This window comes from Bacillus rossius, chromosome 2, assembly GCF_032445375.1.
Source record: "Bacillus rossius redtenbacheri isolate Brsri chromosome 2, Brsri_v3, whole genome shotgun sequence".
Lineage (NCBI taxonomy): Eukaryota > Metazoa > Arthropoda > Insecta > Phasmatodea > Bacillidae > Bacillus > Bacillus rossius.
The window spans coordinates 95,783,015-95,807,525 of record NC_086331.1 but is presented as its reverse complement, the minus strand read 5'-3'; the positions used below and the strand labels follow the sequence as shown (position 1 = coordinate 95,807,525).

General features: G+C 31.9%; 1 protein-coding gene across 3 annotated transcripts in view; it reads left to right on the top strand.

The window, feature by feature from the left end:
- LOC134529490 (protein BCL9 homolog) overlaps positions 1-24,511 on the top strand; it is an 80,146-nt gene that overhangs the window by 699 nt on the left and 54,936 nt on the right. The window contains exon 1 of one of the 3 annotated variants that reach the window (XM_063363630.1): positions 14,899-15,698. The exons of the other annotated variants lie outside the window; for them this stretch is intronic. The gene's annotated coding sequence lies outside the window, so the exon portion shown is untranslated. Of the gene's footprint in view, positions 1-14,898; positions 15,699-24,511 lie in introns of those variants that run through there. 3 annotated transcript variants of the gene reach the window in all.

The window sequence follows — 24,511 nt, the reverse complement described above, 5'->3', positions numbered from 1 at the left end:
GGAGTGCACAATACTAATGGATTAGAATTTTTTTGTGATCATCCAATGTATTTAAGGAAAAAAGAGTTCGTCCAGGTGCACGCATAGATAGCACATTTTCAGTACTGTTCTAAATAAAGAGAAACAATTATCAAATACAATTTTAATAATCACAATCATTTGATAAAAATTTACAAAACAGAAGTCCAAATTTAGTAACATTTATTTGGAGTAAATCATATTATAAGAGTAAACAAAGAAGAAATATGGCATATTGTGGCCAGAGAGACTGAATACATATAATAATCACAGTTAAATAATGAGAGTTTTTTTAATATTACTTTGAGAAGAGTCCATTTTAATAGGGCAGAGTCAGTTGCTGGTTTTACTATTTAAATTAATGCATAGGCCTAATTTTAGAATGAAATAATTTTGGTTTTATCAAATACGAATAGTTTTTACTTATCTGTTGACCTAGTCCTATTCCTTTTGCCTCTGTAATCTGCTGGCTGATGTCTTTGATTGCTTTTAATGAATGTTAGTTCTTTTATTTTCCTAAGGTAAAAAGGAAAGTAAGGGCTTATTTGAAATAAATGGGTTAAATAAAATAAATAAAATTTAATGGCATATAAAATTAATTATATCTTTGCAGAGAGGACATTGAAATATGACAAGGTTTTTTTTTATAGGTAGGTTTGTTTGCGTCAATGTATTTACTGTAACTGCCTTTTGTTTCCGTTTATATAAAAGTGGAGAAAGGGAAGTAATATTCTTATAAGAGGGGCTTTTACGTAAAATAAAAATTCAAAAATACCTTTTTCAAACACTAGAGATGTTCCTATATTAACCCTGAAAACACTGTTTTTCTATATTCCTACTGATTCACAATAGTTTTCAATACAATATTTTTGTATTGTAGCAGCTGTCACCATTTTTTTCTTTCCCGTGTGGGTCAATGTGTGTATATGGTTCAGAGAAATTGATTTAATTTGTGAAAATGGTCAATTAGGTTAGGTTAGCAACATAAAATAAATACATCAAAACAATGTGGACTATTGGTTGGGTAAGTGTAGCTACATTAAAAATACTTTGAAATCAGGTGGATGGTTGTTTAGGTCAGGATAGCTACATCTAAAATTGGTAATTCCTAAGCATCCATTAAAAATATTTTACAGAATTTTTAATGTAGTTATATTAACCCAACCAACCATCCACAATGTTTTGTAGTATTAGCTACCCTAACGTAATTGACCATACTCACAATGTTAAATTTTTTGCTTCCATTTGATTTGTTTGTTAATTTGTGACTCAAAATACTAATTTAAATGTCAGAAAACAAAGCTTTCATAATGCTATTATTTATTTATCAAAACAACAAACAGAAAATAGAAACAATAAATTTTTCCTTATAATTGCTATACATTTGTCATATTAATTCCTTTGATTATCAGAACAATACGCACGTTTACTTAATTTCTTAAAAACAAACAGAGACCCACATGAAAAAAGTAAAAATTTCAGCTACCGCGTTAGTGCACACGCATTGTAATGTAAGCTATAAACTGTAATTTCTCGGAAACCATTAGGAATTCACAAACTCTGTTTTCCGAATAAATATAGGTAGCTACATCTTTAGTGTTTGAAAAAAAGTATATTTAAAATGTTATGTTTACTTAAGTAAAAGCTCCTGTGTAAGAACATTACCAAAAAGGAATTTACGGTTAGTACAAAATAGTTATTTGTTAATAAATTTGGTATATTTGAATAGGCCTTTATAAAATAATGGTTTACTTATTATTGGTTTTTATGTAACACTATTAATATTTTATTATTATTATTTGTTGTTTGGTGTAAAATAGATAAGTGTTTATTTGCATTTTCATAAATTGAAGGTTTGGTAAATAATTTGTCAATTTTAGTAGAATCAAGGTGTAATGTGGTTGTAGGTTTGGTAAATATGTAGTTGAGCGGTATTTGCGAAAAAAAATGTTAAAAATCCGAAAATACCGTTATTAGACGCTCTTCAACTTCCTCTTTTCATTAAAAGCGGCGGAGGTAAGAAATTCCAAATACTTTAGGAGATATCGAATGTTTAAATTTCATCATATGTAGTTGAGCTGTATTTGCGGAAAAATATGTTAAAAGTCCGAAAATACCTTTATTAGATGCTCTTCAACTTCCTCTTTTCATTAAAAGAGGCGGAGATAAGAAATTCCAAATACTTTAGAAGATATTGCCGTTCTTATTTTGCATACAAGACCTGTGTTTTTTTTGACCGTCGCCATTTTTTTATTTTGCCGTGTGTTTGTGAATGCCTAATTAATGAAAATAGTTGATTAGGTCAGGTCAGTTACGTTATAAATACTTTGAAACAAAGCGTACATTAAAAATAGTATGAATTAATTTCAATGGTTCTTTAGTTTTAAAGTATTTATAATGTAACTGACCTGACCTAACAAACCGGGACAAGGGATGAACAGAAACAACTCACGTAAAATTTTTTTGTTACTTATTACTTGCGCAACAATTAAAAATAAGTCTTTAAAATTAGAAACGTTTAAAACTCGCCTAAGTTGGAGGCGGTAATTAAATACTGTTTTAAACAATAAATGAAGTAAATAATCACGTATTGGTTAATTTGAATTCTGGCCTATCATGAACAATCACGTGACATCATTATCCAATAAAAAAAAATAGATACTTGTAAACAAGAAACAATGGTGAAAGCCACATGAACGCACTGCTATAATTGTGATGAAATTTAAAAATTCGATATCTCCTAAAGTATTTGGAATTTCTTATCTCCGCCGCTTTTAATGAAAAGAGGAAGTTAAAGAGCATCTAATAAAGGTATTTTCGGATTTTTACAATTTTTTTTCGAAAATACAGCTCAACTACATATGATGAAATTTAAAAATCCGATATCTCCTAAAGTATTTAGAATTTATTACCTCCGCCGCTTTTATTGAAAATAGGAAGTTAAAGAGCATAGAATAAAAGTATTTTCGGATTTTTAACATTTTTTTTCGCAAATACCGCCCAACTACATATTTACCGTAGGTTTTTTTGTAATTGGTCATTTTGAAGAATTCTGTGGAGTTGAGTGCACATGAGATGTAATGGAATTGCAATATTTCAAGTTTTTTAATATTTTAATGGTAGTTTAGGTTATGTTAGGTAAGATTAGCTGCATTTGAAGTAGTGTCAATTCGTGTGAAAAATTGGTTAGGTTAGCTATATTAAAAATACTTTCAAAAGTGTGAACAGATGGTTATGTTAGGCCAGTTATATGAGATAAGTATTATGTATTTTTTATCTAGGGTATTTCATACTTTTTTTAATATCACTGTCCTAACCCAACAAACCTTACTTTTTGCAAGAATGAGTAATACATGCAAAAATATTACTTTGAACCACACATTAATAAAATCAGTGACTGGTAATACCACAAAGTAGTCACTTCTGGGAAATAAGGCAAATAGTAACTAAAGTGAAAGTTTGGCTTGGCTACCTAGGTCAATAACATTAATAATAAAGTATTATTAATGAAACTGACCTAACTTAACCTAACCTCTCCTCACTTTAGTTAGTATTTGCTTTATTTCCCAGAAGCTGTTCTCTGAGGTATTACGTTCATATTTCAAATGACATTAAATATGCATTTTTTAATTTTTATTATTTTTTTCTTCAGACGTTGCCTTTTCATAGATAATACCATGCGTAATGTAAAATGTATAGGGAGCAGTCTATTTTAGATTCCATAATAATACTGATGATGTCACCAAGATTGCGTCGCTTACGTCATTACAACTCCTACATTCTTTTGGGGAAAATGCAGGAATATGGAGGTTTTGAACAGTAACTATAAACGTACTATTTTTCGTGTATTTAATTTATTGAATAATATGTTTTTTCTGTATCTTAAATTAGACTATAAAATCTCTCTGCTCTAGTTGTTTTTGCAATTTACAGATATTTCATTTTCAAATAAATGATGCCTGTAGACATTAGAATTTAAGGCAGTATTGTGGAATATAACACCTTGGCCTATTTATTATTTAACTTCATTATTCTGAACAATAATAGATGCAGATAAAGTATTAAATTATAAGGAATAAAATATTGAAATTGCAAAATAGACTAGACCGGGTGAGACTGTATTCGACTTTACGATACGGACACTCTTTTCTCTTTCCTCTCCTTACTAAATTTTTCTCTTCACATTTTATTATCTCTTATCACACAACCACACTATTTATTTTCTACCAAAACCGTTTACATTTGTAACACTTCTTACAACTATGTTTACATTTATATTTTCCATTATTCAAGCACTGTTACAATTAACACATTCCGCAACCACTGTCAACAACACAAAAAAAATTTATTTTGATCTAATTATTTTAGCATAGTTTTGTCACTTATACTACTTTTTTATATTTAACCACTAATCACATTCCTTCGGTACATACTGACGACTAACTTCGTAAGGCCTTGAATAAACATGGCTCAATAACTTCCGTACTATATTTACAATCCCTTTGCCCTACTAATGTGTCTTCATTAATTTCCCCCTCAATTATTATCAACCAATAGGAATACGGTATCACAAAATAGACTTCTCCCAATGCATTCTCCAAGGATTATATGTGTGAGCAACCAACATGGGTGGGTCCTTATGTGTGTTTTGTGTAATTTTTATGTTTCTCATCTGTAGATTCTGTGGTTTTTCTGAAAAGCCTTGGTGTGTGTAGGTCTTGGTAATCAAAATGAAAGTGAAGTGTTTGTTAGGTTAGCAACAATTAAAATATGTAGGTACTGTAATATACCACTTGTTCTAAAATAGTATTTGAAGTCGTCAGAACTGTCAACTGTGATGAAATTAGTTTAATTCGTGTTTGTGAATTTCATTCTTTTTTGCAGGCACTTCTTAACCCAAACATTTTAATTATTTTTCTTTTTTCTCATTGTGAACACACTGCATTTACCTAGGGCGATCACTGCAGCCGCAACTTTCTCAGGCAAATTAATTTTGAATACTGTAATTTACGAGCAAAGCTTGGAGCATGTTCGTATTGAGTGTGGTCAAAAATATTGCGAGTCCAGCTCATGAGCCACATTCGCTGAGCCTAATGCACTAGCCAGACTCGCCAGATTCAAGCCGTATGTGGGTCACTTTGCTGTTCTCTGGAATTTCATTTCTCATGACCTCTGCACATGGTAGGACTGATATTTTTTGAGCATGTCTATTGTGATTTAGAAAAATTTTAGAATTAATAAGCTACGTTACTTTTTTCTCATATCTCCTAAATTCGTGAGGATAGTGACTGCCTTGTCTGCAGGGAGAATAGATATGTTATTTCTCTAAAGGGTAGGTACTGGTTTCTTTTAGTTTGGTTTGAAATAGGTTCTGCCTGGGTATGCTTGAAAATTTCAAGGCTGCTGATTATCTGTTAGTGTTCAGTCTGTAATTCTTGAAATGAGAACGGCTTTCCCTGATTTTTTTTTTTTTTTTTTTGCAAATTGTGTTTTTTTCTACTATTACTGTTGATTATTCTGAAAAAAAAATCATATTTTGATTCTGACAAGATTAAAAAAATTATAATTTGAAGGGTGATAATCCAGGGAAATTTATTGGTAAAATTATTAAGAGACACCAACCAAAAAAATGCCACCTTCGTTTCTACATAATTTAAGCTATAACAATTTTCCATTGTTTTAATTTCCAATTTTGACTTTGTTGAAACATAGTTAACAATTTAATGGAATCCCTTAAGATTTTGGTAACTGGCTGCTACAAATTGTTTTACATGTGAATTAATTCACATTTGGTAGAAATTCATTTTCAAGAATGACAAACTGTAATTACCTATACTGTCAGTAGACTTTATAATATGATCTTGAAAAATCTCTATATGTGTAACCTCTGCCTTAACAAAGGCAACTTTTCAATATTAAATGGAAAAAAATATAGTTAAGGAGTAAAAACTGTTGAAACCAATATTGCATCTTTCGGTATCTATTTATCTGCTTTAAATATTAGAATATGGAAGAAAAAATTCTTAAAATCACATTAGAAATTCTTATAACTTTTTATTTGTTTATCAGACCTCCAGAACCAAAACATATTCTAGAATCCATTGAAAATACACACTTTTGCAACATTAAAAATATTTAGCAAAAAAAAATTTTAATGTTTTTTTTAAATGCAGATAACCTAACATAACCAAACCTTGCTGCTGTAGAGAAATCTAGGTACCACAGGCAAACCTACTACTTGTGGAAAATTCACACAACTAACTGCAGTGTAAACTTATGTGGGATTTAACTGAGACACACACCAATACCTCACAAATTTTTAGAAGACACAATGAGTGCTTAGCATGACTTGTGCACATATTAGCATTTGTTGGTTAAAAAATGTAATGCATCTAGAATTTTTTAAAATATGGAATAATTTTGCAATATCACACAAATGGAGTTAAAATACATACACTCATTTTAAAATGTACCATTACATATTCTGCCTTCAGAAACAAAATTTTATTTCTCGTATAACTCGTGGCAGCAATCTCCGTAACACTGATCAAACAAACTGACATCCAAATAACCAGAATGTTTAAGAAAAACTGTATAATTATTTAGCAAGTCTTTCAAGCAACAAAAATAAATATTTGTAAATTTGCAGGGGAAAAAAATAAAATACATGAATATAATTAAATAGGTAATCTGATACTGTATGAATGATAATTTTATGAATTCCAAAATATCTAAAATCATATGAACTTTTATAAACAAACTTTCAGAACTATTTCAAAATGTCCACACAGGTAAGTAAGTATTAACATACATTTTCATACACAGATTAGAATTCACTGGAAAATATAATGTTTTACCTATAACAAATTACTTGTAATGTTTAAATGTTTCAGAAGAAAATAAATAGCTGTTATATTGTTGATTGATGCACCTTCGTTCAAAAAACTGCACTCTTCAAGAAATATGCTGTTGGTCCAAAAAGTGATTTTAATGGTTTTGAGTTTAATGGAGTATGGTGGCCCTAGTGGCTTGTATTCTAGAGGATCTGGGTTCAAATGCTTGTCTGGCCATCTTGACTGTGGTCTTACATGGTTTCCTAATAGCACTCCCGGCAAAATTTTCATTACTGAATGCCATAGCTGATTCCTTGAACTAATACCTCGACTACAAGATGTATAAACAAGAAAAATGTCCGGTCATTGCAGATAGTTAATGTTTTAACCTTTGTAAAATTGTGGAATTTAGTGTTTTTTCTGAAAGAACATGAATAAATTATAGTTATTATTTTACTAATGCAATGAATAATTTAATTTTTTTCTTTTGGTATGTTGTGATTTTCTTTATAGATTTTACTTGTAAATTCTTTTTTACAGCACGTGTTCGTTTTAATTGTAATTTTTTCACAATATTTACTACTTCTATATAATAATGTAATATGATGGCCATGGATTCCTATTGTAAACAAATTGCTAATGTGTTGGCCATTACTAGCACTGTTTTAAAATATCTTTACATTCATATATACATGTCCATTATTTCTTTTAAACTATACTAAAGCCCTAACAATTCTAGTATATAACATTATACAAAGATACCTTATTTTGAATACCTTGATACAGGACTCTAAAAATCCCTTGCGCTGGGTTGCCTTAACTCCTAACTTTTCCCTATTGGTGATCTGCCAAGATACCAAGATATAACTATGCAATGCTTTAGAAAAAAATCAACAATTTTTGTTGTTACAAAATCTTGTTTACAGAAATGACAGAGTCCAAGAAACTAGGATGGTATTTAATCTAGTATGCATATACTTTAGCTGTGGTTGTGCAGCACAACATTAACTTCTTTATAAATAAAGTACTTGGTGTATATCGGTAGTCAGTATTTCCCACGATTCACTCACAGCGAATGCAGCACCTGTGCACTCCATACGCTTGGCAACATCACATATTTACAGCTAGACAACAGTGTAACCTGAAAACAGAAGTATTTTATTTTTTATCCCTGGCTCTTATATTATGTGTCTGTCTCCTAAACTTTAAGATTTTGTAATTGCCTGCTATAATGTAATTTCCTCATGAAACAAATACTGTGCCAAATATACATGTGAATCTTCCCTGTCCCATTCCCATGCTTGTACTATAAGAATGCACAGGTTGTAATTACTTCAGCACTGCTTTGTTGATGACTCAATATCACTACCATATTACAATGTAAACTTTAAAACTTTTATTTTAATTTAGTTGATCTAACCTCACAAAATCTTTGCTTTGTTATTTTTTGAACAAGTTCAAAACTAACCTTATCTAGTTTGACCTTGCTTAGTAAATTTTATGATTCAACTTGTAAGAATACAAATATTTAACCTAACATTGCAAATTAAACACACAGAATACCTCTCTCACCTATTACAGCAAACAAAATAAATAGAAAACCCTACTATGAATCAATAAAACAATTTAAAATCATAAGAAAACTATTTATCTTTCCTGGTTTTATAGCAATATTCATATACTATCTATATTACACTTGTACAAGGGGAATCCAAAAAAAACTGAATTTTTGTCATAAAAAATTTATTACCTTTTTTACAAAATTCCTTCAGTCACCTTCAAAGTACTCTCCGTTAAATGCAATGGACTTGTCAAGTCTTTTTTCCCACTGTTTGAAGCACCTCTGGAACTCTTCGACTTTGATATCCTCCAGTGCCCTTTGCGAAGCTGTTTTTAACACCTCCACATCATCAAAATGCTTCCCTTTTAGATTTTTCTTCATTCTCGGGATCAGAAAAAAGTCGCATGGGGCTAGGTCTTGCAAATACGGAGGTTGGGGAATGACAGACCACCCCTGAAATGCCAAATAGCAGTGTGTGCAGGGACGTTGACGTGATGAAGGAACCAGTCACCTGATCGCCAAAGTTCCGGCCATTTCCTCCGCACATCCTCTTGCAAACGTCCTAAAACTTCGATATAAAAGTGCTGGTTTACAATCTGGCCAGGGGGAACAAATTCCCAGTGCACAATTCCACGAACATCAAAAAAGACAATGATCATTGTCTTAACATTCAACCTCACTTGTCTTGGTTTTGGTCTGGGGGGTTGGAGTATTCCACTGGCTTGATGCTTGCTTGGTTTCTGGGTCATACCTGTAACACGAACTCTCATCACTTGTAATGACTTTGGTCAAAAAGTTTGGATCACTTTCAATCTCTTTTTTCTGCCTCAAATTCAAAAACATGTTTTTTAAATTTTGTTTCATAAGGTGAGGAACAAAGTTAGATGCAACACGTCTCATTTGCAAATCCTCAGTCAAAATCCGCTGGCATAAGCTCCAATTCACTCCTGTCTCTTTTGAAATTTCATTGATCGTGGAACGACGATCCTCGTTGATCTTGGCAGATGTTTTCAACATTTTCGTTGTTTCAAGATGTTGAAGGGTACCCAGAATGAGCATGATCTTCAACACACACTCACCACGTTTAAAGCGCCCAAACCACTCGAAAATTGTGTGCAGCTCATAGCATCCTCCTTGAAAGCTTGTTTAAGCATTTGGTAAGCTTTTGTTGCTGATTATTCAAGCAGAAAACAAAATTCAAACACACTCTTTGTTCTTTTAAATCTGCAGTATTAACTTCACAGGTGAAACACGAGAACAGTAAAAGAAAATCAATACTACAATCAAATGTTAACCCACAAACTGATGCCATCTGGGCAGCTGTTTAGTGAAGGTATCTATTAACCCCATCTAGCAGAATAACTCTACTACATCTACAAATGGCCCTGTGCTCTCAGTCCATTTTTTTTGAGTCCTGACTCTTATATATTAAATCTACTCCAAAAAATTAGCCATTCTGCTATTAAATTCATTTAGTATTGAGATTATCTGGTCACTTTTGGGTCATTCCATAATAAAATCAACATTATAATTTGATGAAATTTGGTATGAATTTTGTCCTCATAGAAATTAAGAAAAATGCCAATTTTTTTGTTCAAACATCTCAAACTGTTTTAAAATTACGGCTATGTAAATTTCCCAAAATCTGCCAAAAAAAGTAACCAACATATTTTGAGAGCACCATAGCTTTTCTCCTAATTGAGCTAGAGAGATGGGAGTGGTGTAATTTTACTCAGATTTAAATGCTCTTTCTTTTGATGTACAACACAACATACTTTGTTATAAAAAGTGGTTTTGAGAAATCAAAGTAAAAAGTTTTGATTTTCTGAAAAAAGGCATTTTTGAAAATTTTTAAAAAATTCCTGTAAATAGTTTATACTTTTGATAAGTGATTCTCGAAATTTCAAAGTGGGAGGCTAATGGGTTTTAGTTAAATAATAATTTTAAAAAAGGATGTTTTATAAGTTTTTGTTTCAGTTTAATACTATGTACCCTAACTTTACTTAATTTATTTACGATGGTGATTATTACCATAATAAGACAATTTAATTATTTACAATATATATATATATATATATATATATATATATATATATTTAAGTTGGAAATAGTTTTTATTTCTTACTTTATAATGCATTTTATTTGAAAATGTAATGAGACATTCATAAATAGCAATCAGCAGAGTCTGCTCGGGATGATTCTTCAAGTGGTGACATGAAAGGTGACTAATACTGGGTAGGTCTGTTGATTGTTTCAGGAGCTGACAAGAGCCTCACAGACTAGTAGAGACAAGCTCACTCTCAGTTCTCTCTTCTGTCTGTGTTATATTGTTTAGTCTGCATCTGCAGTTGGTATGAGTAGGATGTCAGTACATAATGTAGGTGTTTAAAAGTGAACAACCTTTTGCGCTCAAATAAGTTAAAATATAAGTTCTATTAATTCCTTGGAGTATTTTTATATTTAGTGAGTGTTTACAAGAATATTATTTTGTAAGTACTACATGAAAATCATTTATTCAAGCTTTTGAAAAACACAATAAAAATACAATAAGCTAGGCCTATATTATGTTAGTGAGATGGTCTTTTTCTAAATTAAAAAAAAAATGTTTTAAACAAACAACGGAAAAAAAATCATTGCATTACAATGTTTTAACCCGCTAAACAAAACTAATCTCACAATTAGGGATAAAAAGAGACTGAGAAATGTAACATCTTGGATGTTAAGTTTATATCATGGAATACCTAAAGAAGCCAAAATTTGTGATTTTTATAGGAAAGTAATTGGAAATTTAAAGGTAGACAATACTAATCAACCTGGCCCCACTGGCTTGTCTTGTTCTCCAATCAAAACATGTGAGGAATACAGTTCTCAGCCACATGACCCATCCTTTTCTTTAGATCCAAAAATTGTAATTGAACAATTGAATACTTCAATAGTTTAACTAGAAGAGTGTCTCCTATTAACCTTAAGAAAATTCACTCTAAGCATTATTCTACAGAGAAAGTAAGAAAGATAAGCTCTGCATTGAAGCGTAAACTTTTTTTAGCAGCTGAAGATTCATCTAGTGATGATGAGAATCTAGATGAGTCAGTTTTACAAAACCTCAAAGAAAAGTTTTCTACATCAACAAATAGAGTTAAGAAGTTAATGATACTTACATGCCTCCCAGAGAAATGGGGCATTAAAAAAATAATGTGGGAATTCAATGCACCAAATTATATGGTGGGACAGGCAAAAAAAATATTAAAAGAAAAGGGTATTTTAGAAAGCCCTAACCCAATGTCTGGAAAGGTTCTTTCAAAAGCTATTGTCAATACCATTAAGTCATTTTATGGAAGTAATGATACAAGTAGAATAATGCCCGGTATTAACGACTGTTTGACTGTAGTCAATTCGAATGGAGTTAAAACAAAAATGTTAAAACGACTAATATTGTGTAATCTGAAGGAAGCTTACATAATTGTTTAAGGAAAGATTATCGGATATTACAATAGGTTTTTCAAAATTTGCTGAGCTGAGACCAAAACATTGCATACTGGCAGGCCAAAGTGGTACACATTCAGTCTGTCTATGCACAATCCACCAGAACTTGAAGTTAATGATAGAAAATATGAAATTAGGAGCTTTGACAAATGGACAACTAAATACTTATAAATACTGTTTGGAAAAAATTCTGTGTAATCCACCAAACATTAATTGCTATACAAGTGAATGTACAGAATGCCCAGGTGTTGCCCCAATTCGCAAAATCATTGAAGAGGCTTTTGAAGAAAATCTTATAGAAAATGTCACTTTATCTTCAGTGGGTGTCTGTTGATCGTTGCAGTCTCGAAAATTTACAGAAATCTAATGAGGATTTTATAAATATTTTCTGTGACAGAACGACCATTTTAAAAAAAGCATGATTTTATTGCCATGCAGCAGTCATCATTCATTGACAAAAAAGAAAATATTAAAGCGTCTGAGTTTGTAGTAAACCTAGATTTCTCTGAAAACTATAATATTGTCATTCAGGACGAAGTTCGAAGTTTCCACTGGGCAAGTGATCATGTGACAATACACCCATTTGTGATTTATTGCAGAGAGAATAATAAACTTAAGCATTTAAGTTTTGTTGTAATTTCACCATGTTTGGAGCATAAAACATTTTCTGTGTATACATTCCAGAAAAGAATTGTCGAATTCATGACAGCAAAGTTTTCAATCAGTGCCAAAAAAGATTTTTTTATTACTCAGATGGATGCGCTGCACAATATAAAAATAAGAGAAACTTTATCAAATTATTTTATCATAAGCAAGACTTTGGTGTAGAGGCAGAATGGCATTTTTCCGCTACTGCCCATGGAAAAGGACCATGTGATGAAGTTGGGGGCTCAGTGAAGAGACTTCCTGCAATAGAAAGCCTATAGCGTCCATATGACGACCAAATTTGAACAGCTATCCAACTTTATGAATGGGCAGTTGAAAAATTATCCGGAATTAATTTCACCTTCTCCACACAAGATGAGTATATTGAGTCTGAGAAATTTATGAATAACCGTTTCAGCCAAGCAGTAACTATGAAGGGAACACAGCAATGTCATTCTTATATGCCTGTAAATTCAAGTGTATCAGAGATATGTGTTATTCTTTGAAGATACAACAGAGGAAAGAGACACCATCCAAAAATACCCTGAAAACTACAAATGACAGAAGTTAGTGGATATTTAACCACTGTATATGACCAGAAGTGGTGGCTGGCATATGTGTTGGAGAAGAATGAAGAAGAAAATGAACTAAAAGTGACATTTATGCATCCTGCTGGCCCGTCTTCATAATTTTCATATCCAAGAAAACCGGTCATATTGTGGATACTACTGACAGATCTACCTACCTACCTACTTTGTAAAGTTGATCCCACCACTCCTACAGGAAGGATTTATGTAATAACATCTGAAGAAGCCATAAAAAATTCCCAAATCATTAAGTTCTGAATAACTTTTGCGTAAAATGTTAGTGTTAAAAGTTTCATTTTAAGTAGTAGGTAGGCTGACTAACAGTTTCATAAAACATCCTTTATTAAAATTATTATTTAATAGTGAACCCATTAGCCTCCTGCTTTGAAATTTTGAGAATCACTTACCAAAAGTATAAACTATTTAAAGGAATTTTTAAAAAAAATTCAAAAATGCCCTTTTTGAGAAAAACAAAAATTTTTAATTTGATTTCTCAAAACGACTTTTTATAACAAAATATGTTGTGTTGTACATCAAAGGAAAGAGCATTTAAATCTGAGTATAATTACACCACTCCCATCTCTCTAGCTAAATTAGGAGAAAAGCAATGGTGATCTCAAAATATGTTGGTTACTTTTTTTGGCGGATTTTGGGAAACATAGCCGTAATTTTGAAACCGTTTGAGATATTAAACAAAAAAATGGCATTTTTCGTAATCTCTATGAGGGCAACCTTCATTCCAAATTTCATCAAATTCTGAGGTGATCAAGTAAATTTTTTTTATTTTAGTGTGTTGATTTCACACGGAACAACCCTTTTACAGTCACAACCACACATTTATTCTATAAACTGTATTATTAAATCAGTTCACTGTAATTAAACACAAACTTTTATTTCTCTTGTGACTACTATACTCATTACTTCCCAGATTCTGTATCCCCTACATTTGTTTACAATATCATTTCTCTATACTCTTCTCAAACCACTTATATGAACAACATATAAAAATTGTCTCTTAATTATCTACCAAAGTTTACACTTGGTATTACAGTTGTAATACTACATGTATTCTTTGGTAGTTTATTAAGAGGCAATAGTTCACCCTTAAGACGAGACACGTTATATCAGAAGACATAATTTTATCTTTCATTTACTCATGACCCCACCTATCGAATGCCATGTCTAACATCACTAACACACAAACATTCCTGTTTTATTCCACTACTTCCTTGTTCTAATAATAATATTTCTTATTTCATCACAACTCGTCACATGGCCGTTCCTTACCTTCCACGACCAATACTAACTGAAATAACTAAAAAATTGGTCTTCTATTAATACCAATGTAATAAACTTTGCATTACTTCAACCATCTTACTCTTATTAGCCTTCTTCCATGATATATACATTTTCTGTACTTTTTTCTGACAATTAAAAAACATCTATAATACATGTTATTATTATGTTTTGAATTTTACCCTTTTTCATGTGATATTACCTAGTTTTTTGAATATTTTTATTTTGTTATTAAAAGTAACATACTTAACTAACAAATAAAGTAGTTGATATTTTTAGTTAGCAATTTTGTAACATTTAAAACTTAGTACCAACTCTGTGCTCATAAATTTGAGTCATACCGATGTTGATATCAAAACCACAACCCACGCCATGTGAGCATGACATGTTAGCAATTACGGCTACTGAGGACCCATTTTTGTGTTGAATGCACAATTTTTATAATTGTATTTGGTGATTTTCAGTAGTTTTACTATGAATTGTTATGTTTTACAATTATTCAAATATTTTACTGAATTAATAATTGGTTACATAATTCTAGCCCTATGCTAGTGTTTGCATAATTGATTTCATAATCGCTGATAATGATGCATACCACCTCTGAAATGGGTTAGTTTATATTCAGTTTTTTCTTGTAGTTTTTTTCTTCTGAATTTTTGTCATTTTTGTTGCTGCTGTAGTTGGTAGTTCTGTTTCTGTGTGTTTGTATGAATATTGGACTGTATTTCTAGGAGAGTGTAAATGGCTAAAACTTATGTTTTTAGAATTATTTTTAGTGAAAGCAATCATGGGACTTGCATTATACCTTTATTTTCTTTTCTGTCTAATAATCTTATATTTACCACTCAGATATCATGGTTGTCCTATGCACACATGTCCGCAGCCTTGCGCTTAGAGGTGATACCGTGCTAGAAAACACAATTTCACCTCTGACTAGGCAGGTTCCATAACAGATAATTGTGGGGTGGAGTCTATGACTATAAGTGTTTTGTGAATGTTTATTTTGTATATGAATGAAGACTATAAGTATTATGGAATGTTTTTTAAGATATGGTGACTTAATTTTTACGAATTTTTTTAATTTTTGCATATAAATATGAGTTTTTTGGAAGTAAAGTTTTTATATTTTATAACATAGGTAGTGTTTTTTATCATTTTCTAAAAATGTCTTGTAATTTTTGTGCACATGTCTTATATTCCTGGACAAGGAGGTGACACACCTGTTTTAAACAGCTAACGATAACTGACAACATAACCTGAGCCAGATCGTTAGTGGTGAGTTGTTTTTTAGTCATGCTAATAACTGATTATTATGTAGTGCCTCTATGCTGGAAGTCAAGCAATGAGATATATGTGGTGGGACAGCAGTGAATAAGAAAGGAAAATTAAATGCTTAGCACTGTCACATGCTCTGATTGCTTATATTATTGGCAGGGTGTGATGTGAGTGGTTGTGAGACAAGTTATTTCAGGGCTGTCATTGGGAGTGAACAGCCATGAAATAATAGCTTTATAGTAGATAGCATGATGAGTTTCAAGTTAGTCTGCCAGGAACATTTTTCGTAGACAAACCAGCTCCTGATGGATGGAATAAGTTTTTGACGTGACGTTTAATAAATCGATGAACGCCGGCAGCACGCACAAAAATGTGTCCCGTTACACACATTGTTCCGTTACGCTGTGTCCCATTATGCTCATTGTTCCGTTACGCTGTGTTCCGTTACGCTGTCGGCGAGTGCAGTAATAATAGGTTATGTTACAATTGACTAAAAAACTATGGTGATTCATATAATTGATGATAGATATTTGATTACAGTTTATATGAAAACTTGTTCAAAATTATATTTAATCTTTATAGCTAAATGCCAGTTTTTAAAATTAATTACAAGTTATCTACACGTGAACTGTTTCGTCAACTGTTTATAAAGTGAAGTGAAAAGTTAATATGGTTTTCATTCCTTATTATCACAACAATTTCGGCAATAAAGGTTAATTATTCTTGCATTTTAAAAATCTGATTACTAGTATAATTTCAAGTATTTATTCTTTTATTATTAAAATAAAAATGATTCAATTTTATTCATAAAAGTATGCGATCATTTCATCAATGTTTTGTTATGACATCACGTTAAACTATCGTCTGTAAACTGACTTTACAGACAAACAATTTTTTTTTCATGGTATTTAATTTATTTTGGGGTAGTTCACCAGGCTCTTATATAAAGTAGTAATCATTATTGTACCTTTTTAAATGTCAAATTTTTTTACAAAATATTTTTTCACAAAATATTTTTTCACAGAATGTGTCATGCATGTAATGTCCTTCACAAATTTCCAGTTTATATTTTGATTCATAGTTAAACTTAAATTTTATATCAGCAGTATTTTTTTCTGTTTTACTATAGATTAACACAAGACTAGCAATAGTGTGGCTCTCTAAAAGGAAAAAAAAAATCATTTTGGTCGGAGAATGGTCTTTACTTAGTCCTGACCAAAAGTGATTTTGAAAGAAGCCCTATAATTATACCCCAAGCAATTGTTTCACTGTTTATAGCTTGTACAGTGAACTAATGGCATTTACAGTTGTGTAATTTTTAAGAATGGGTGAACTCAATTCTAGGCTAAAAACAAGGATAAAATTAAGCCAATTTTGTGTAATTTCAAATTAAGAAGTCTCATGTATTAATTTACATCATCAATAAAATATTAAAGCAAAACATTTAAACCAAGTATCAGTTGACGGAAAGGGATACTTTCTACTCACATTTTAAGTACTTTCATAATATACTAACAGTGTGGTAAAAACTACTGTTAACCATATTTTAGCTACCATCATTGAAGTAGCATGTTTCCTTCATGTAATTGCAGTAAGGTGTGATTACACTCAGTTAAAGACACTAATAAAATTATCTGTTGACCGGACAACAGTAGTATACTTCTGTATCTCTGTAGAAATCCTTTGGTCACTTAAAGTTGGTTTGACAGCCTGTAGTGGTGGAGAACATTATTTTTCTCTCTTGGAATTCATGAAGCTCATGCAGACACATGATGGGAGTATCAGTTTGTGCTACAGGGTGGGCACCAACCTAAAATATTGAGAAACAGGAATAAAGCAGTGAATTTTTGCAGTCAGAAAACTCGGGAGGAAACTGAATTTTTAAAGGCACTTGGATTTATAGGATTTATTCGTTGTTCCAGAAAAATGGTATCGGCTGAGTTTAAAAACTACACACTGCCAACAAACTGCTTCACTTGTACCACTTTTGACACTCCTGTTGTTTCTGCCTCACTCTTTGATGCTTCGTAATGAGATTGAAGCATAACAGATTCATATTTGACAATTCTCCTGCGTCAATTGCCGATTTGCAGTATAAAACCATTCACCACAATTTTATCACATAACTATAATAGTCTCTTGATTAAATGAGTAAATGTGGACCACTGAAACCATGGATAAGCAAAATGTCAAATAATATGGATATTTAAGAAAATTGTCTTGGTTTTCAATTGGTCTAGTATCATTTTTCGAGGTGATGTTTTTCCATTTTATATTCAGTGTATATTCTTTCACGTGTCTCAATGAATTGTCCATCCAGTAAATTACTATTTGAGGTTAATTTTTACTAGGCTTTCAACAACAGATCATTTTCTAGGTCATCATGCAAATGTTTCAACAGTCTTGGCTAATAACACTTTACATTGGTTCGGATAATATAAAACCTTGGTGAATCAAGACTCTACTATACATAAAAAAATTGATCATAACAGGAACAAGATTTTTATTATTCTTATATTTTAATTTTCAAGAACATGGATCTTTATCATATGTTAAAAAGATTAGTGGGAAAAGGCTTACAAACTTATTTAAAAAAAAATCTGTGTGTTTAAGATGGTAGTGAAACCAATGAGCAGAGGGTTGGTTTTATATGATTTTTTCATAATTGAGGCATCATCTTAAAGCTACCAAATTATATTAAGTAAAAATAGTTAATCATAAGTTCATTATAAATATATTGTTGTATAATTAATTTGGATGTAAGGTCTGAAGTAGAAATTTTTAATTAGTTCTTAACATTCAGTGACACCACTTTGAAAAACAGTGAGGAAACCTATAACTTGATATTGCCAAGAGAGCAGCAACCTACTATCACAGCAATTGCTCAGTGGGGATTTTGAATGTGGGTAGGTGGGAATGGAATTCATAGAGGAAAAAAACCTATACAAGTTGTGGTAGTAGAAACTGTTGTGTGTTGAGAGAGGTAGCTGGCAAATTTGTTTCTTTTCAAGTCCTCCATTTCAGTCATCTGTATGAAATTCTGACAGGTGTATATTCTGTAAGTAAAAAAAATTAATCTTAACAATAATAACAATAGAATATTCCTTCTAACATTGTGAAATTTGGTTTTATGTGGTGGTGTTATTTAGTTCCCATATGCAGATTTCTGATCAAAAAAAGACTTATTTTTGCTCTTTTGATAGTTGTATAAGGCTTGAAGACTACCTATAGTTCGGTCAAAATAGACATAAAAATAGTGATCGGGTACACCAGTAGAAATAAAGTGCCAAAAGTCCCCATAGATCCCATGTGTGCTAAAAAAGTTATTCAAGGTCAAAGGTCAAATTTTTTTTTAAATTTTATTTTTCTCAAAAACAGTAAGTTTTATCAAAACTATAGTCCAGACAAAAATTGTAGATTATAAAATTATCCACACAAATGGTCCGAACTAATTTTTTTCCTAAGAATCACCATTCCTAAGATATCGCCAATCTAAAAGTTGAATGAGTTAGATTCTACATGATATGCACACAAATGCCACGTAAATACGTTGATTTGTTAATACTACTTACTGCACGGACTCCAATTGATAAAATTATTTACTTTTTGAAACCTGGAAAGTCTCTACAGCGAACAGAAATATATTCTTCAAAAAGTTTATCTGCTTATCCAAAATGCCAAAACCATATTTTATTTTTACATGCGATAACCGGTTGCGATACTACATCAGCAATGTTCAGAAGGGGTAAAACATCAGTATTGGAATTATTTGAGAAAAGGATTTAATTTATTGCGCTAAAGTATTTGAAGAAATTGACTCTCCTTCTCAAATGATAATCACAAAAGGAATTTGCTTTCTCCTTGCTGTTTATGGAGCTCCAAAAACAATTAATTGTTTTGACAAGTATAGATATTTAACTTTTGTAAAAAAATACAAGGAACAAGAAACAAGTACAACTATCTTGTCTTCCTCCAACATCGGCTTCTGCTCATCAACACTTGTATCGAGTATACTACCAAGTTCAGACATGGCTAGGCAATCAACTGAACCCCGGAGACTGGGGTTCGAAATTAACAGATAATACTTTGGAACCGATTCAAACTATACTCCCACCTGCTCCGAAAAAACTCCTAAACACTATTTTTTGCAATTGCAAAAAAAGGTTGTAGTGCTAAATGTGGCTGTAGAAGAGTAGGGTTGTTGTGTCACCAGTTTGCACTAATTGCCAAGGCCAGTCTTGCTCGAATGTTCAATTTAATACAATAGACGAAGATTCATATGATATTGATGAAGAGACAGCTGATTCATCTTCAGTTGAACAATTTCTGAACATCAAGCAAGAAGAAGAGAAAGAAGAAGAAGAAATCGAAGAAGACATGACTGTTGAAGTTGAATTTGAAGAATATGAATCAGATTAGAATATTAACAGAAATCAGAACTACAATTTAAATCAATCACCTATATCAGTACCAAAATCAGTAATCATCATGCAGTAAATACAGTATTTTCCCATAAAACTCCGTCATAACAGATCGTGGAGTAGGCCTATCGGGGAAACCACGTTTAAAAAAATGCGCCAAGTACACTACCTCACAGGTGGCGTGGAAATATGTGCATATAGTGTAGAATCTAACTCTTTCAACTTTTAGAATGGTGATATCTTAGGAATGGTGATTCTTAGGAATATGTTTAAGGACCATTGTAGATAATTTTATAATCTACAATTTTTGTCTGGGCTATATTTTTGATAAAACTTAACCATTTTTGAAAAAAATCCAAAAAACAGAAAATTTTGACCTTTGACCTTGAATAACTTTTTCAGCACACATGGGATCTATGGGGACTTTTGGAACTTTATTTCTACTGGTGTACCCAAGGTCTCTACCAAAAATTCAGCTCTGTCGGAATTTTTATTTGAAATGTCTATTTTGACCGGAGTACTAATATTTTTATGTTTTGCAATATTTAATTTGTTAGCTTTGTAAATGCCCCCTTAAAGGTTAAATGAACCAATTCAAACTTTCTTTGGCCTTGCATGAAAAAATAGGGTAATGATTGCCTACCTCTAGTAAATTATATTATATTGCAAAATATTTAATTTCATCACAGTAGAAAAACAAAGAAAAATAATTTACCTTATGTTTATACAAATTCATTAAAAATAATCAATGAAAATAGCATACATTTTTGTATGCACATAATGTAAACATTGTCACTAGCATCAGTAACTGTCCTTTTACACTTCCAAATCAAATTAAAACCATGTTTGCATCTTAGCCTGAAATATCAGTTATGTAATTAAAAACTAACATGTTGACCTCTTCCAATCCCCTCCCAATAAAGTAGTTAGGGAAACTACTATCAGCTGCACATTAGAATTATAAGGATACAATGGTTTTAATAACATAATAAGAGACTTTTGGTAGACCACAATACATGTGTAGGAAGGTGCATATTGCAATTACACTTCTTTCTCAAACAGATTCTATATTATTGTATTGTGGGAATATATATGTATGTATATGTATATATGATAATATATATGGGGAAAGTGACACGGGTCAAGGATGTGTTTTTATTAATTTACAAATTTTGGACAAAATAGAATTTTTGTAATCAAAATCAACTTATGTTATTAATCTATGTTTTTTTTTACATCTGCTCACATTTTTCAAGCAAAGAATTTTCAATGAAAAACTTTTGGTTTTACTGAAAATAAATTAAAATTAGAGTTCTTGGCAGATAAATTACATTAATTGGCAGGACTTTGATACAATTATTGGCATGTACATTTTTTCCCTGAAATGTTTAGACATACGAGGGTTATTTTTTTTTTCAACCTCCGATCGGCTGTAATAAAAAAACGGGAATGAATTGGGAAATTATTTTAATGTCAAAAGAAACGTACATCTTTACTCTATTTTTCCACATAATCACCGTGCAGATTGAGGCATTTGTCGTACCGATGCACCAGCTTTCCAATACCCTCTGCATAAAATGATGCCTCCTGCCTTTTCAGCCACGTTTTAACAGTGCCCTGCAGTGTGATTACAGTTTCATTTCTCCATGGCATGCCCATTAATCGATACCCTAATCGCTCGTACATGAATCGACACGTCTCGTAGTGTTTACCCCCTTCCACCAACCATGTGGAGCGGCCAACTCACACCTCAGATTTCGATGGGAAGTGTTTGATCACCCTCCTTACAGTCCGGATTTGGCACCGAGTGACTATCACCTTTTCCCCACGTTGAAAAAGTGGCTTGGAGGACGATGCTTCAACACCAATGATGAACTGCAGAGCACTGTTAAAACGTGGCTGAATAGGCAGGAGGCATCATTTTATGCAGAGGGTATTGGAAAGCTGGTGCATCGGTACGACAAATGCCTCAATCTGCACAGTGATTATGTGGAAAAATAGAGTAAAGATGTACGTTTCTTGTGACATTAAAATAATTTCCAAATTCATTCCCGTTTTTTTAATTACAGCCGATCGGAGGTTGAAAAAAAATAACCCTCGTATTTTATTGAATGTTTAAGGATTATAATCACTGTCACATGTTAGCATAACATTTAACTCATCATATTTGCTTCAGTCTACTTTGTAGAACATATGGTAAACAAAACTATCATCAGAAATTTGTTGCTGATGATTTCTAGACACATACCAATCGTGAAATAACTTTTTACATATAGAGCATTTTAAAACTTGATGCCGGCTAACATTACCAACACAGACATAACTCAAGCCTTGTTTCAAAGATGATGCAAATTTTTCAGTTACGTCTATATCTTTACTCATATTTGTAGGTCTCCCTCTTTTTTTTTTTTTTTCATTTCTTTTCTGTTTTGACTTAAACAATCTTTCCTCATTTTCTTTCTTTGATTTTTCTTTTTTTTTGTTCATCTTGTTTTTCAGCAATTTTTCCATACAAAACTCTTCCAAGTATTGCTAGTCAAAGCAAATAATGTTGTTCTATTTGCCATATTCCTTTCCTGTTTGGAGATTCTAAATACATTAAAAATACAATAAATTTGGGACCCATTTGTAACTTAATTCCTGGTGCTGCTTTCATCCGATATTCTGATTCTTTATACAGAGATTGTGAAAACAATGGCCATCTTAAAAATTGGCCTTTTTCTCTTCTCTTCCTACAAATTGTGAACTTTTACAGTTATAAGTTGTAATCATATGATGATTCTAGAAAAATTAATCTTCCTTAGGGTCTACTTTTTTTTTTTGGGTGAGCCATTTGTTCTTCTTGGTCTTTAGAGGTAGAGCTCCTTGTTCTTTAGGTGGAGCTTCTTGGTCGGAGTCTCTTTGTCTTCAGGTGGAGCTTCATGTTCTTGTTTGCTTTTAGGAAGAGGTTTGGGAACACCCTTAATGAAACACTTCACTCCACATAAACAAAATGTAAATTTCGTTACTATGATCTCTGGTTTTGAATTTTCATATTAATTCTTTGCCCTCATGTGTTTTTAAAGTTTCATAATCAAATTTGGGCAGCAGTTCATTCATAGTTAGGATGAATCCTTATTTGTGTGTGCTGCCGAGACATTTTGAGTAATTAATGGCATCAGGATTGAATGGGAACAAACCACAGATTTGGAATCCATTCCTAAGTGTTTCTGTTTTTACATGCTTGTTCAGGACTGTTTCAAAGACTGAACAGAATTTTTCCTTCTTCAGGTCTTTATTAGGGTGTTCCCTGTGTCAATCAAGTACACCTTCTCTCTGGCCTTCTTTAATGGGTATAAAAGCTGCGACATCTGCTGGATGCAGGATTCATGTTGCAATGTAGTAAAGTGCAATAAAACAAGTTCACTAAAATACAATGAAATGTGTCTTTTATGCCATCTTCAAATAAAATGACGGGTGTCTCAATGTTGTTCTCCCCTAAAAATAGCACAAAATCATATCTAATGTATTCATAAAATACTTAGCCTTCATCCAGCCTTTATCAGTGTGACCAGTTCCCCAAGAATCTGGAATTGATTGAATTATTTCAATAGAAAATTTTGGTTAGTAAAAGCCACCATCGGTGGAACCACTAAGCCACTAGCTGAAAAACTAAACATTTCCATTTTAGATGTTTTGGAATTTTCTTGTTCTAGCGTATAAATGTTTCTGGGTCCTTTTGGACTCAACACTTTAGAATTGGTGGGGTTCAACATGAAACATGTTTCATCAGCATTAAATAGCCTTTCAAGCTATTAAAGATTATTAAACTACCCTATGTCATTTAGATAGTCGAATATCTTGCTGAAACCAGTTTTGAATATCGTTTTTGGTTGACACAACTGCTTGCTGTTCACTGGTCCGGGTGGCTATATTTGGATGTTGTTTGAGAAAGGCCTTAACCAAGACCTAGTGTGTCATTTGTAAAAGGATTTTGGTGATAATTTAATTTAAGGAATTCTTTCACACTGATAAACACATTAGCTTTGTTAGGATAGCCTTTATTACTGCAATCAATGATCCATTTTTAAGGGTATTGTCCTCTTCTTTCGTTAAAACAGTTGAGGGAGGGCCAGGGCAATTTTTTATATAATCTTGCATCATGTGGAACTGAATTGTTGCATGAGGAATGTATTTCTTGGCTGCTGCATTCTTTGATAAACTAAATGTCACATCATTAATTGCATTTTATAAATCAACAGAGGTGTATCTCTTCTTTTTTGAAAATAATTTTAGTTTCCTGCAAGGTAAAGACAGATTATCTATAATCCTACAATACTGCCAAGTATTGGCATACATGTTACGGTTTACTGGCACGCTCTGCCAGTTAGTTATAATTTATTGGCACCCCAT